This window comes from Dama dama, chromosome 15 (genome assembly GCF_033118175.1).
Source record: "Dama dama isolate Ldn47 chromosome 15, ASM3311817v1, whole genome shotgun sequence".
Lineage (NCBI taxonomy): Eukaryota > Metazoa > Chordata > Mammalia > Artiodactyla > Cervidae > Dama > Dama dama.
Window position 1 is genome coordinate 49,980,201 of NC_083695.1, and position 16,072 is coordinate 49,996,272.

Genomic DNA, 16,072 nt, shown 5'->3' on the forward strand with positions numbered 1-16,072 from the left:
AAACTCTCTCCAGTTGGTCTGTGGGGAGTTTTGGAATCTCAGAGGGCAACATAGCCAGGAGGAAAAAATAAATAAATAAAACCCACAGATTATGCGCCTAACTGCAACTCCCAGCAGAGAAGTAGCCCAGACACTCACCAGCAAGCAGGGGCTGAACAGGGAGGCACGGGCTGCATTGCTTAGGGTAAGGACTGGGCCTGAATGCCCTAAGGGCAATCTGAGGGCGCTAATGTGAGATAGCAACTCAAACTGTGGGATAGCCAGAGAGAGAGAAAAAAAAAAAAAAAAGGAAAGAGAGAGAGAGAGAACTTTCCTGTGAATAGCTCTAACCTAAGGCACTGCTGGGCCACTCACAGAACAAAGGACTGAGCAAATACCAGAGGAGAGCTAGCAGCAGTGGACTGACCCACCCCCCGCCAGAGGCAGGGAGGCAGGCGGGTGAAAACAAGAGCTGGAAGGTGAGGGGCAAACTCAGCCCCAGAGGCGGCATCCTCTAACAAACTGTGATTAGGCTCCCAGTTGCTTACCAAGTCTTCCCGGGATCCTAGACAGTTGACATCCAACAGGAGGATAGAAGCCAGAGATCAGCTCCCCAGAGGAGACACACAGCACACCTGAGAGGGCACTCCCGCTGCACACTCAGGAAACTTGTAACACTCCCCACACACGCCAGTGACATCTGTTTGCAGTGTTTCTCCCTCCCTGCAGCACAAGTGAGCCTAAATAAGTGACCACCTTCACCCCCTTGTGTCAGGGCAGAAATTAGATACTGAAGAGACTTGCAAACAGATGAAGCCAAAATAAACAAAGAAGAGGGAACCGCTTTGGAAGTGACAGGTTCAACAGAATAAAATCCTGTGGTTAGCATTGACTACATTGGAAGAGACCTATTGACCTTGAGAAGAAATATAAGCTGGAATAAGGAACTATCTGAAACTGAACTGACCCCACACTGTCTTCAACAGCTCCAGAGAAATTCCTAGATATATTTTACTATTATCATTTAATATTTTTTATTTTTAAGTTCTTTATTACTCCTTTAATTTTAATTTTAAAACCTATTACCTTGTTTAAAAAAAAAAGACCCTATTTTTAAAGCAAATTTCAAATTTTTTAAAATAATTTTTGCGATTTTGTTTTGCTCTTTTAATATTGTATTGTTGAGAGTCTAACCTCTACTCTAGATTTTTAATCATTGCTCATTGGTATTTGTTATCAATTTTGTACCTTTAAGAATCCAATCTTCAGTACCCATTTTTACTTAGGAGTGTGATGACTGGCTTGATTGTTCTCTCTCCCCTTTTGACTCTCCTTTTTCTCCCCCAGGTCACCTCTGTTTCCTCCCTCCCACTTCTCTTCTCTACCTAACTCTGTGAATCCCTTTGGGTGTTCCAGGCTGTGAGAACACTTAAGGCATCTTACTGGCTAGATCTGTCTGACTCCTTTTTACTCCCCCTCTTCTCCACCTGGTCACCTCTGTCTCCTTCCTCCCTCTTCTCTTCTCTATGTAACTCCGTGAACCTCTCTGAGTGTTCCAGATGGTGGAGAGCACATAGGGAATTGATTACTGGCCAGAAGACTCTTTCCCCTTTTGATTCCCCCTCTTCTCCTCCTGGTCACCTCTATCTCCCTCAGCCCTCTTCTCTTCTCCATGTAACTCTCTGAACCCCTCTGAGTTTCCCTCACTGTGGAGAATCTTTTCACCATTAACCTAGATGTTTTATCATTGGCGCTGTATGGATGAAGAAGTCTTGAGGCTACTGTAAGAATAAGGATGAAAGCCAGAGGCAGGAGGCTTAAATCCAAAACTTGAGAACACCAGAAAACTCCTGACTCCAGGGAACATTAATCAGCAAGAACTCACCCAAAAGCCTCCATATCTACACTGAAACCAAGCCCCACCCAAGAGCCAATAAGTTTCAGAGCAAGACATACCAAGCTAATTTTCCAACAATGCAGGAACATAACCCTGAGCACAGGCATCCAAAAGTCACACCAAACCCATAGACACCTCAAAACTCACTACTGGACACTTCATTGCACTCCAGAGAGACGAGATCCAGCTACAACCAACAGAACACCAATGCAAGCTTCCCTAACCAGGAAACGTTGACAAGCCACTCATCTAACCCCACCCACAGGGCGGAACCTCCACAATAAAGAGGAACCACAAACTTCCAGCATACAGAAAGGCCACCCCAAACACAGCAACCTAAACAAAATGAAAAGGCAGAGAAATATTCAGCAGGTAAAGGAACATGATAAAAAGGCCACCAAACCAAACAAAAGAGGAGGAGATAGGGAATCTACCTGAAAAAAGAATTCAGAATAATGATAATAAAAGTGATCAAAAACCTTGAAAACAAAATGGAGTCACAGATAAATAGTCTGGAGACAAGGATTGAGAAGATGCAAGAAAAGTTTAACAAGGACATAGATGAAATAAAAAAGAGTCAAAAAATAATGAATACTGCAATAACTGAGATCAAAAGCCCTCTGGAGGGAACCAACAGTAGAATAACTGAAGCAGAATTTAGGATAAGTGAGGTAGAAGATAGAATGGTGGAAATAAATGAAGCAGAGAGGAAAAAAGAAAAAAAAGAATTAAAAGAAATGAGGACAAACGTAGAGACCTCTAGGACATGTTAAACACCACAACATCCAAATTATAGGAGTCCCAGAAGAAGAAGACAAAGGAAAGGTCATGAGAAAATACTTGAGGAGATAATAGTTGAAAACTTCTCTAAAATGGGGAAAGAAATAGCTGCCTAAGTCCAAGAAACCCAGAGAGTCAAAAACAGGATAAACCCAAGGCAAAACACCCCAAGACATATAGTAATCAAATTAATGAAGATCAAACACAAAGAACAAATATTAAAAGCAGCAAGGGAAAAACAATAAATAACTCACAAGTTGATTCCCATAAGGATAACAGCTGATCTCTCAATAGAAACACTTCAAGCCAAAAGGGAATGACAGGACATATTTAAAATGATGAAAGAGAAAACCTACAACCCAGATTATTGTACCCAGCAAGGATCTCATTCAAATATGAAGGAGAAATCAAAAGCTTTATAGACAAGCAAAAGCTGAGAGAATTCAGCACCACCAAACCAGCTCTTCAACAAATGCCAAAGGATCTTCTCTAGACAGGAAACACAGAAAAGGTTTATAAACTCGAACCACCCCCCCCCCCCAAAAATAAATAAATGGCAATGGGATCCTACTTATCAATAATTACCTTAAATGTAAATGGGTTGAATGCCCTAAACAAAAGAAAAAGACTGGCTGAATGGATACAAAAACAAGACCCATATACTGTCTACAAGAGACCCACCTCAAACCTAGGGACATATGCAGACTGAAAGTGAAGAGCTGGAGAAAGATATTTCATGCAAATGGAGACCAAAAGAAAGCAGGAGTAGCAATACTCATATCAGATAAAATAGACTATAAAGGCTATAAAATAAAGGCTATGAAAAGAGACAAAGAAGGACACTACATAATGATCAAAGGATCACCCATGAAGAAGATATAACAATTATTAATATATATGCATGAAACATAGGAGCACTGCAATATGTAAGGCAAATGCTAACAAGTATGAAAGGGGAAGTTAACAGTAACAATAATTATGGGAGAATTTAATGCCCTACTCATACCTATGGATAGATCAACTAAACAGAAAATTAGCAATGAAACACAAGCTTTAAATAATACAATGGACAAGTTAGACCTAATTGATATCTATAGGACATTTCACCCCAAAACAATGAATTTCGCCTTTTTCTCAAGTGCACACAGAACCTTCTCCAATAAATCACACCCTGGGCCATAAATCTAGCCTTGGTAAATAAAAAAAAAAAAAAAAAAATGAAATCATCTGAAGCATCTTTTCTGATCACAATGCAGTCAGATTAGATATCAACTACAGGAAAAAAAATGTTAAAATACAAACACATGGAGGCTAAACAACACACTTCTGAATAACCAACAAATCACAGAAGAAATCAAAAAAGAAATCAAAATATGCATAGAAACAATGAAAATGAAGACACAACAACCCCAAACCTATGGGATTCAGTAAAAGCAATGCTAAGCGGAGGGTTCATAGCAATACAAGCCTACCTCAAGAAACAGGAGAAAAATCAAATAAATAACCTAACTCTACACCTAAAGCAACTAGAAAAAGAATAAATGAAGAACTCCAGGGTTAGTAGAAGAAAATAAATCATAAAAATTAGGGCAGAAATAAATGCAAAAGAAACAAAGGAGACCATAACCAAAATAAACGAATCTAAAAGCTGGTTCTTTAAGAAGATAAATAAAATAGACAAACCATTAGTTGGACTTCAAGAAAAAAAGGGATAAGAATCAAATCAACAAAATTAGAAATGAAAATGGAGAAATCACAACAGAAAACACAGAAATACAAAGGATCATAAGAGACTACTATCAGCAACTATACGCCAATAAAATGGACAACTTGGAAGAAATGGACAAATTCTTAGAAAAGTGTAACTTTCCAAAACTGAACCAGGAAGAAATAGGATCCTTAACAGACCTATCACAAGCACAGAATTGGAAACTGTAATCAGAAATCTTCCAACAAACAAAAGCCAAGGACCAGATGGTTTCAGAGCAGAATTTTACCAAAAACTTAGAGAAGAGCTAACACCAATCCTACTCAAACTCTTCCAGGAAATTGCAGATTAAGGTAAACTTCCAAACTCATTCTATGAGGCCAAAATCACCCTAATACCAAAACCAAAGATGCCACAAGAAAGAAAACTACAGGCTAATATCACTGATGAACATAGATGCAAAAATCCTTCACAAAATTCTAGCAAACAGAATCCAACAACATATTAAAAAGATCATACATCATGACCAAGTGGGCTTTATCCTAGGGAAGCAAGGATTCTTCAATATTCACAAATCAACCAATGTGATATACCACACTAACAAATTGAAAGATAAAAATCATATGATTATCTCAATATATACAGAGAAAACCTTTGACAAATTTCAACATCCATTTATGATAAAAACCCTCCAAATAGCAGGCATAGAAGGAACATGCCTCAACATAGTAAAAGTCATATATGATAAACCCACAGCAAACATTATCCTCAGTGGTGAAAAATTGAAAGGCTTTCCCCTAAAGTTAGGAACAAGACAAGGATGCCCATTCTCACCACTACTATTCAACATAGTTTTAGAAGTTTTGGCCACAGCAATCATAGAAGTAAAAGGAATAAAAGGAATCCAGATTGGAAAAGAAGTAAAACTGTCACTGTTTGCAGGTGACATGATCCTCTACATAGAAAACCCAAAGACTCCGCCAGAAAATTATTAGAGCTAATCAATGAATATAGTAAGGTTGTAGGATACAAAATTAACACACAGAAATCCCTTGCAATACTATACATTAACAATGAGAGAACAGAAAGAGAAACTAAGGAAATAATTCCATTCACCATCACAACGAAAAGAATAAAATACTTAGAATAAATCTACCTAAAGGAAACAAAGACCTATATATAGGAAACTATTAAACACTGATGAAAGAAGTCAAAGATGACACACATAGATGGAGAAATGTACCATATTCATGGATCGGAAGAATCAATATACTGAAAATGAGTATACAACCCAAAGCAATATATAGATTCAATGTAATCCCTTTCAAACTACCAATGGTACTTTTCAGAGAACTAGAACAAATAATTTCACAATTTGTATGGAAATACAAAACACCTCGAATAGCCAAAGCAATCTTTAGAAAGAAGAATGGAATTGGAGGAATCAACCTGCCTGGCTTCAGACTATACTACAAAGCTACAGTTATCAAGACAGTATTGTACTGGCACAAAGAGAGAAAAAATGATCAATGGAACAAAATAGAAAGCCCAGAGAAAAATCTATACACCTATGGACACCTTATCTTTGACAAAGGAGGCAAGAATATACAATGGAGAAAACACAATCTCTTCAACAAGTGGTGCTGGGAAAACTGATCAACCACTTGTAAAAGAATGAAACTAGAACACTTTGTAACACCATACACACACACACACACACACAAACCTCAAAATGAATTGAAGATCTAAATGTAAGACCAGAGACAATAAAACTCCTAGAGGAAAACATAGGCAAAACACTCTCTGACATAAATCACAGCAGCATCCTCTATGACCCACCTCCCAGAATAATGGAAATAAAAGCAAAAATAAACAGTGGGACCTAATTAAACTTAGAAGCTTTTGCACAACAAAGGAAACTATAAGCAAGGTAAAAAGACAGCCTTCAGAATGGGAGAAAATAATAGCAAATGAAGCAACTGACAAAGAATTATTCTCAAAAATATACAAGCAGCACCTGCAGCTCAATTCCATAAAAATAAATGACCCAATCAAAAAATGGGCCAAAGAACTAAACAGACATTTCTCCAAAGAAGACATACAAATGGCTAACAAACACATGAAAAGGTGCTCAACATCACTCATTATCAGAGAAATGCAAATCAAAACCACAGTGAGGTACCATTTCACGCCAGTCAGAATGGCTGTTATCAAAAAGTCTACAAACAATAAATGCTGGAGAGGGTGTGGAGGAAAGGGAACACTCTTACACTGTTGGTGGGAATGCAAACTAGCACAACCGTTATGGAGAACAGTATGGAGATTTCTTAAAAAAACTGGAAATAGAACTGCCATATGACCCAGCAATCCCACTGCTGAGCATACACACTGAGAAAACCAGAATTGAAAGAAACACATGTACCCCAATGATCGCAGGACTGTTTATAATAGCCAGGACATGGAAGCAATCTAGATGTCCATCAGCAGACGAATGGATAAGAAAGCTGTGGTACATATACATGATGGGATATTACTCGGCTATTAAAAAGAATGCATTTGAATCAGTTCTGAGGTGGATGAGGTGGATGAAACTGGAGCCTATTATACAGAGCAAAGTAAGTCAGAAAGGAAAAACAACAGTACAGTATATTAACACATAGATAGGGAACTTAGAAATATGGTAATGATGACCCTATACAAAAGACAGCAAAAAAGACACAGATGTAAAGAACAGACTTTTGGACTCTGTGGGAGAAGGCGAGGGTGGGATGATTTGAAAGAAGCACACTGGAGCATGTATATTATCATATGTGAAATAGATTGTCAGTCCAGGTTCGATGCATGAGTCAGGGTACTCAGGGCTGGTGCACTGGGATGACCATGAGGGATGGAGGGTGGTTCAGGATGGGGAACACATGTATACCCATGGCTGATTCATGTGAATGTATGGCAAAAACCACCACAATATTGTAAAGTAATTAGCCTCCAATTAAAATAAATTAAAAAAATAAAAGCAAGTTAACCTTTATATTTTAATGAATTGATTAAAATCATAATCAATTTTTCTCTTGAGGCAGTGAAAGGATGCTGAATAGCAAATAGCCTTAGGCTCTGCAGTACTGACGGAGTGAATGAATCATATGTATTGTAATTGTCTTTCCAAATATTAGGGATATAAAAGTCTTGAAAAATTTTAAGTTCTAAAAAGTACCTGTGGGATCATAACTCCTATAATCAAGGTTTTGGAAGCAAATGATCAGAGATTTAATTTATCTGCAAGGCAATGATCCTAATACTTCATGGATTTAATAGGATTTAATAAGCTTTGTTTTTTCCTCACCAATTTGACTTGCATTATCCCATTTAATAATCCCTGAGACTTTGTGTATTCAGGATGAATTTACTGACATTCATTATTATCTTGGTTACCTAGACTAAAAAATTTAAGAGAAAGATTATGCAATTTACCTGAAGTCACAAAAATGTTAGAGTTCATATCACAACCCTAAATCTGCCTTTGAGATGTGTGTGTGTGTATGTGTGTTGTTCTTTGCTTGTTTATTCAAGAAAATCTAATGAAATTGCTATGTTGTTTGATTCAGGTAAAAGAGAAATTTGTTTCACAATTCCCCTGTTTGTGACTCTATTGTTTAGGGACACTTTTATTAATTATTATTCAAAGGTTAATATGGCATTTTATGACCTTTCAAGCATTTTTTTTCAATTGGAAACTATAACCTAAAAACAAAAACCTGAGTAAAACTAGAACATTGATTAACATATATTTTGAAAATATATCTCATGTTCTTTCTATATTAAGAGATTCATTTTAAAAATGTTTATTAAAAAGTGATAGATGAGAACATTTTAATCAAAAATGTGAAAGAAAAAACAAATATTTACTTCCCAATCAACCATCCTTGTCTCTGTCACTCTATGGAGATAATCAGAGTTATCAACTTCTATGAGACTTTCTAGAAAATTTATGTACATGTAAACATATACAGAAATATTCATTGGTACATACTTTTATGTCTATTTAATATTCAATTACTACATAGATACCTTTAATCATAAATATTTCGTTACTTTGGTTTTACTTAATTTAGTATAGTGCTTCTTTATTATGTAATTCAATACAGCTTCTAGAACACTATTTCTTTAATTTTTCTTCAACCTCAGTAGGAGTTCCATTTCAGATTATTTTATCCATTTCTTCCTACAAATTTTGGAAAAATATTTAATCAATTCTGGGTTCATATCCTTATATCACTTCTCTTCTTGATGTAAACTCATCTCCAAGGTGATATTATTCAGTTTCTTTCCCTTAAATGTCATATGTAGAATCACTCCCAAATTAATATCTCCAGACCTGACATGTCTATCAAACTCTAGCTTAACAAATACCATGAATTAGTTAGACTCTCCCCTTCAATATCTAAATGTACTCTCTAACTGAACATATTAAAACGGAATTCTTGATTCCCACTCTCAAACCTGGTCATATTAGTATTCACACCATCGAATAAACAGCAACTCTAATCTAGTAGTTCAAATAAATAAAACCCTGGAAACACCCTTAACTTCTCCCTTTCTCACATTTTATAGCCAATTCATTGACAAATTCTTTCTGTCCTACTTCCAAAACACACCTAGGATTTGACATCTTCTTGATGAAGTTGAAAGAGGAGAGTGAAAAAGCTGCTTAAAACTCAACATTCAAAAGACTAAGATTATGGCATTTGGTCCCATCACTTCATATCAAATAGATGGAGACAAAAAGGAAACAATGATAGATTTTATTTTATTGGGCTCCAAAATCACTGCAGATGGTGACTGCAGCCATGAAATTAAAAGACATTTGCCCCTTGTAAGAAAAGCTATGACAAATCTAGACAACATATTCAAAATCAGAGACATCACTTTGTTGACAAATGCCCATCTAGTTAACGCTATGTTTTTTTCCAGTAGTCATGTATGGATGTGATACTTGGACCATAAAGGAAGTCTGAGCACCTAATAATTGATACTTTCTAACTGTGGTGCTAGAGAAGACTCTTGAGAGTCTCTTGGAGAGCATAAAAATCAAACCCATCAATCCTAATGGAAATCAACCCTGAATATTTTGAGGACTGATGCTGAAGCTGAAGCTCCAATATTCTGGCCACCTGATGTCAAGAGCCGACTCATTTAAAAGACCCTGATACTGGGAAAGCTCGAGGGCAGGAGGAGAAGAGGGCAACAGAGGATGAGCTGGTTGGTATGATGGCATAATTGACTCAGTGGACATCAGTTTGAACAAACTTAGAGAGAGTTTAGAAGTAAGGGATTCCCGGTGTGTTGCAGTCCATGGGTTCACAAAAAGACACAACTTAGTGATTGAATAACAACACTGTCACCTAACCTCAAACTCATTATCTTATGGAGGGTAAGAACAGTTAAGTTACAGTGAAGATTAAGCGTTCTCTACCTCTATTGGGCTTTACTGAAGACAGGAGTGATAGTAAAAGGAGGAAGATTGAAGATCTCATAAGCAAATTTCAAGGCCCTTTGGTGTCCATGGTTAGGTTTTGACTGTTTACTAAGAATTATCTCCTAACTGACAAGATATTAGCAGAAAAAATGGTAAGAAGCATAAACTCCTTCCTGAAACATGTAAAGAAGAATCATTCTAGTTTTATAATTACAGATTATTTAATCAGGTTCCAGTATGAAGCTTGAAAACATAAGGCATCTAATCCATTTGCTTCTTCTGTTCAGAGTCTTTGAAGTTAACTGAATAAATCTCTTCACATGATGTTCCTATTAGAAATAATCTCCAGTAGGCTCCACTGCAGTAATCTTCAAAGTATTTGTGCCCCAGATCTAAGTTGTCTTTAATTATACAGTAGTTTGCAGGTTATAGAATTGTTTCACATTCTTTATCATATCTTAATTTACTTATTTGTCCTTTCAACCAGATTCATGTATTGATTTCTTGGGATCTCTGGGAAACTTTGCTTGTTTATTGAGATAAATTACAAATAAGGCCCAAAGAGGCCCTCTCTTCACTGAGCTCAGATTTTCACTTAATTAACCTTTAGTTTCCCTACAGTATACAACTTCTAAATCAACTAATTTTTAAAATGTGCTTTGTATTTTCTTCCCTGTCTGATTTTCCTGTTGACATTTTCTCTGTTCAGAATGCTTGTCTCTATGAAAGCAGCAAGATGAGCAAAGTGATTTCCTGTGTTGTTCAACATACAATTCTTGCTCTACTAATCTGAAGGAAGATCACAGAGGACCAGAGGAGCAGATGTATCTACAAGTGTTCAGTAACCAACACTGTCTTATTGAGTCTTTTCATGTAAAAGAAGAGAGTACAGTCACTCCCCTTGAAATATGATTGTTATTTGAGGATTGGCAGTAAACTTCCCAGCAGCTACATTGGGCCCAGTACAGAGTCATAAGAATGTTGTACATTTGGTTAAACTTGATAGATCAATTCAAGGTAAAATATTAGAAAGTCAGTTCACACAAAACCAACAATCCAACTGGAGCCATCTTGTCCCAGGAACAGCTTCCCTTAAGTTGATATTTTATCTCTCTACCTCTCTCAACCAAATAATACTTCAAATTAGTCTACTTTGTATTCTTTTGTCAAAGACCAAAGAGTTTCTCACGAGTACTTTTTCTCTTCCTCTTTTTCCAAGGTTAGAAATCAATTTCTTTTCTGATTTCCTTTTCCTTTTTCTCAGAAAAATTTATATTTGTATAGAGTTGCTACATTTTATCCTGAATATATTTTCTTTTGAGGAAAGAGGGAAACTCTAAAATTAGGGACTCAAGGTTCCAGGGAGTCAGTGATTCTATAAAGATATCAAGTAAATAAATTTCAATTTATACTATTTTTAAAAATAACAAGGCACTTGTTTGGAGACTAGTCAGTTACCACAAAATGTACAATAAATTACATTTATCAGTTATTCTATCCATCCAATTAATAGATGGTCTACAATTAAGAGATATTTTGCTATTCTAATCACTCTAATGAGATTATACTATAAATAATCTGCAGTCTAGGTGCTGGCAATATAAGGAAGAACATACTGTTGCAGCAAATTTACTTTACATTCTGCATATGTTTTTATATAATATTAACAAAAAATAATTATACTATATAAGATGTACCTGTAAGTATTCTTTTAAGTGTAAATTCATTTAAAACACTGTTAATGAGCCAATTAGAAGTCAATTATATATAAGATTGATTTAAGTATAATGATAAAAACAAAAAGCCTCAGAGATGGGAGAAATCAGTTGTAAAATCTGGTGATCAAAAGAGGATGGACTATAGCCCACCAGGCTCCTCTGTTCATTGAATTCTCCAGGTAAGAATACTGGAGTAGATAGCCATTCCCTTCTCCAGGGGATCTTCTTGACTCAGGGATCTAACCTGGGTCTCTACTGCATTGCAGGTGGATTCCTTACTGTCTGAGCTACCAGGAAAGCTCCAAACTAGAAGCTGGGGTATCATATGAGTTTCAAGAAATGATAAATAATCTGAAAAATAGATGGACAGTGAAATGTCTTCCCACATTGGACAGGGATGAATACCAATAATACTTTTCCCAGTGTCAAGGCCCGTTTTCACCTTTGGTTAATTTATGTTATGAACTGAATTGTCCACCCAAAATTCATATGCTGAAGGTTTAACCTTCATTGTGATGCCATTGGAGATGGAGCCTTTAAGAGGTAATTAGGTTTAGATGAGAGCATGAGAGTCTGGTCAATGATGGGATTAGTGGCTTTGTAAGAAAAACTAGGGAGTTTGTTTTTGCCTCCATGTGAGGACCCAGTGAGAAATGGCCTTCCACAAACCAGGGAGAGAGCCTTTACCAGAACTTAACTTTATTGGCACTCTGATCTTAGACTTCAGCCTTCAGAACAGTAACGGGGAAAAATGTCTGACTTTTAAACCACTTTGTCTATGGTATTTTGCTATGGCAGCCTGGGCTGACTAATACAACTCAGATACATAATCATGACTTCCCCACACAGTAGGACTAGCTTGTTTTAGAACCTGCCATACATTCTACAATATTAAGCAACTTATTTATTTGATTTTTTTTTTTTTTTTTTTTACTTTGAGTGAAAGATTCAGAACCCTGGAAAAATCATATTGTGTAATGAATAACTTCTACAGTATCTGACGTATTACTACCTTTTTATCCTTCACATACAATACACACACACGCGCGCGCGCGTGCACACATATACACACACACACATTTTCATGTAGAATGCTTTCTGGAATATATCACTTTGTGCTCAGAATCTTTAATGGTGTTCAGTTGCTTAGAAGATAAAATCAATCTCCATTTTATGTTCAAAACACTCCAAAACCTCAACTCAAAATATTTTTCTAAATCCATCATCAATTATTCTCTTAAAGAATTATAACAGGAGCATGAAACTTATCTCACATGCAGCTATGTAAAATAGAGAAGATTAGTGCTTTGGGGATGTCCATGTAGTTTTCTTATCTCCTAACCTTGGTCTCATTTGGGCTTTAACTCTGAACAATGGGGAGTGAGCCAAAATGGCATGCCTAACTTCTAGAAAAAGACAATTAAAAATTAATGTGAATCGAACTTTAGTTCTCAATATAAGGATATTGACATTCACTACTCCATCCTAACAAACAAGTAAAATGCTTAATAAACTGAAAAATCAACAACTGTTTGGGGATTCATAAGGCAGGGAAGAACACAGGGCAAACCTCTGTCCCAAGACTGGAAAGATTAGTGAATACAGAATGCCATGCTTGTAAAAAGTTAGTAAACAGAAACCTCAATTAAATACAGTTGGGGTAGCAAAGAGTCAGACACAACTGAGTGAATGACCTGAATTGAGGAGACTAGAAAGGAAAGCTCATATGAAGAAGAAGGAAGAAAGATTCTTCTTTCCTGGCAAAGGCCCAACCAATGAAAGTCATGGATTCTTTATTATGGCCCCTCCAACTTCCTTTTTCTTTTTATAAAAGAGTTCTCTTTCCCTTGCTGTGTAGGGTACTTGCACATGGTTTCAGACCTTGTATTGCAATTCTCTCCTAATCCCAAATAAACCCATATTTTCTGGAGAAATATCTGGCAGTCTCTCTGTTTCAGGTCAACATGATTTACAAGAGCAGAGACTCACCACATTAACTAGTGCTGGGTAGGAAAACCTGAGCTGTAATTAATGAACTGCTGGGGTTTCCATGAGGACAACCTTGAAAGCCTCACAATATTGTGAGATTTACCTCCAGGAAGTGGACGAAATTCCCCCAGTAAATATCAGGAAAAAAAAAAAAAAAAATCCTCTTGGGTTTCCAGCAGGTAAGGAGAAAAGAAAACATTTTGAAATAGGTCAAAGCACTCTGTTCACAACTAGAGATGCCCTCAAGGTGAAATAACTAACCAAAGCCTAAGGTCTAATATTTTAAGAGTTCAGTTTATCTGGGGAAAGAAAATACCTAACTTCAGCCTTCTCTAGCCATACTGTCCCATCTAAGTAGAGAAAATAAAACTGAGAAACGCTTTTGAAGTTCAAATCCAGAAACATAGGCTAACTAAAACTGCTGTGCTTCATTCTTCTCTCTTTATTCCAATGTTGTGAATATGGAGGACACATGTTCTAGTGGTATAATTACAAGATGGAGGAGGGCTTCATCTGAGTGAAAAATACACGTTTATTATTTTAAGCATTGCTATTTCTGGGTTTTGTATTATAGCAGTTAACAGTATTTACTTTGTTTGTGTATATGCTAATAGTAAAGATCCATTTTCAACCTGAAGTATCCATCTGTCTGCCTTTAAGAGGCTTACTTATTCATCAAATAATAAAATGCAAACTACTGAGTCTTGGAACTCTTTCTAACCTTGTCAAATCAAGAGAAAGGTTGATCTGTTTTCCTTCCCATAATCTGCAGCATTTCCTGTCTGCAATATTTACTTGACGTTTACTGTCAGTAGCCTAGATTATACCTGGGTAAGTATTTATCTCTTTGAATGTGCATGTGTTGCTACCCAGTACATTATAAACAGATGTTTTTCTCAGATAATTATTAGCAGGACATTTTTGTTCTGAAGTTATCTTTATTGTACTTCTGTCTCCCAATTAAAGCAAATTGAAATTGATGCAAGAAAGTGTGCTAAGTGGCTAAAAATAGCAATAGCTATGGCTTCTCCTCAGTGTGATTCAGTAAAAATTTAAATGGTAATCTAAGGATATGAATATTCACAGTTGTGTTCAGGATTAGTGAAATAAACAACACACCTCACTAATCATGGATATCTGAGTGTGTGGGTGGGCATACTCACCACTGTAGATATGAAAACATTTGTTGTGAAAGCAGTCTGTCCAGTGTTATAGTAACCATGATATAACTCCCAATATTAGTTTCACCCATCTTTACCTCAAAAGTTATTATGTAATTTTCACATGCACTTCCAAAGTCTCTATAGAGAACAAGATTATCCAGAATCCTAGATAGAAAGTTTCTCTTGAGTTAGAGGTATTATAATAACTGATGAATAGTTTTGAAATTACTATATTAAAATGAGTATTTTCTCTAGATTCAAACTTGGAAATACTAACTCCTTTTGAGCATATCAGTTTCTATTTATGAAATCAGTGTGTTTGCCCTCAGTCTCACCTGGCTTTTTATGTTTATTGAACTGACTATATTTTTAAATCCTGTCTTTTAATACATCAGAAGTCTTATAGCTGACCCAACAGGGAGCTACCTATTGGTCCTGCATACAATTAACCAGTTGAAAAGGAAGAGGGTTGCTTCTTTACAAAATATAAGATCACCTCTGGAGTTTAAGCCTCTGAGAATCAAGCAGTCTTATTCTTACTCATTCTTTTTTTTTCTTCTTCTTCTTCTTTTTTTTTTTTTTGCTATAATGAAGCAGACAGAATATCCATGGATTTCCATGACAGCAATCCCCAGTTGACTTCGTCTGATGCTGATTAACAAGGAGCCTCACTAAATATAAACTCTTTTCCAGTTGGAGGGTCACCTTTTTTCTTTCCCTTGCTCTGAAGGCTCAAATGCATTTGAAATATACTAGCAGGCTAAACTCTGCAGAGATCCTGGGCTAATGCTTTCACAGTGTGGCTTATCATCAACATTGCCAATGGGGATTTTGTAAATTGGCTTTCTGGAAATCAAGGATGGTCTGGAGTGAGTTACCAAGAACTCGTAGCAATTGCAATTATTTCTGGTACATATTTTAGGGTGGCTCTGTTGCTACAGCTATGAAATGATCCAAAGTCCCGATTTAAAAATATCCCTTATAACCACTTCCCATCTTATTTGTGTTCCGAACAAGCATTTCTCCTTCTTCCAGGGCAACATCTACATTTTTCTGTGGCAAATTGATCACAAAGTTAATCATCCACACTGGTACACTTTTGCAAGTTTAATGGGACACTTATCATTATACCAAGACGCAGCTGAAAATTGAAATTGTTGTGGTAACCAGGACATGTGGTAACCATGTCATCTTAACCTTTGAAGAATCTCTTCCATTGTCTTTTACTTCCTATTCTCTAATCTCCAGTAATGCTTTGATTTTGTTTCCTACCCTTGTTCTTCTGCTTTTCCTTTGATTAAAGTAACTTGAATTATATCTCTTTCCTATTACCTTCATGAAAGTGAACTAGTGAAGCTGTTAAAA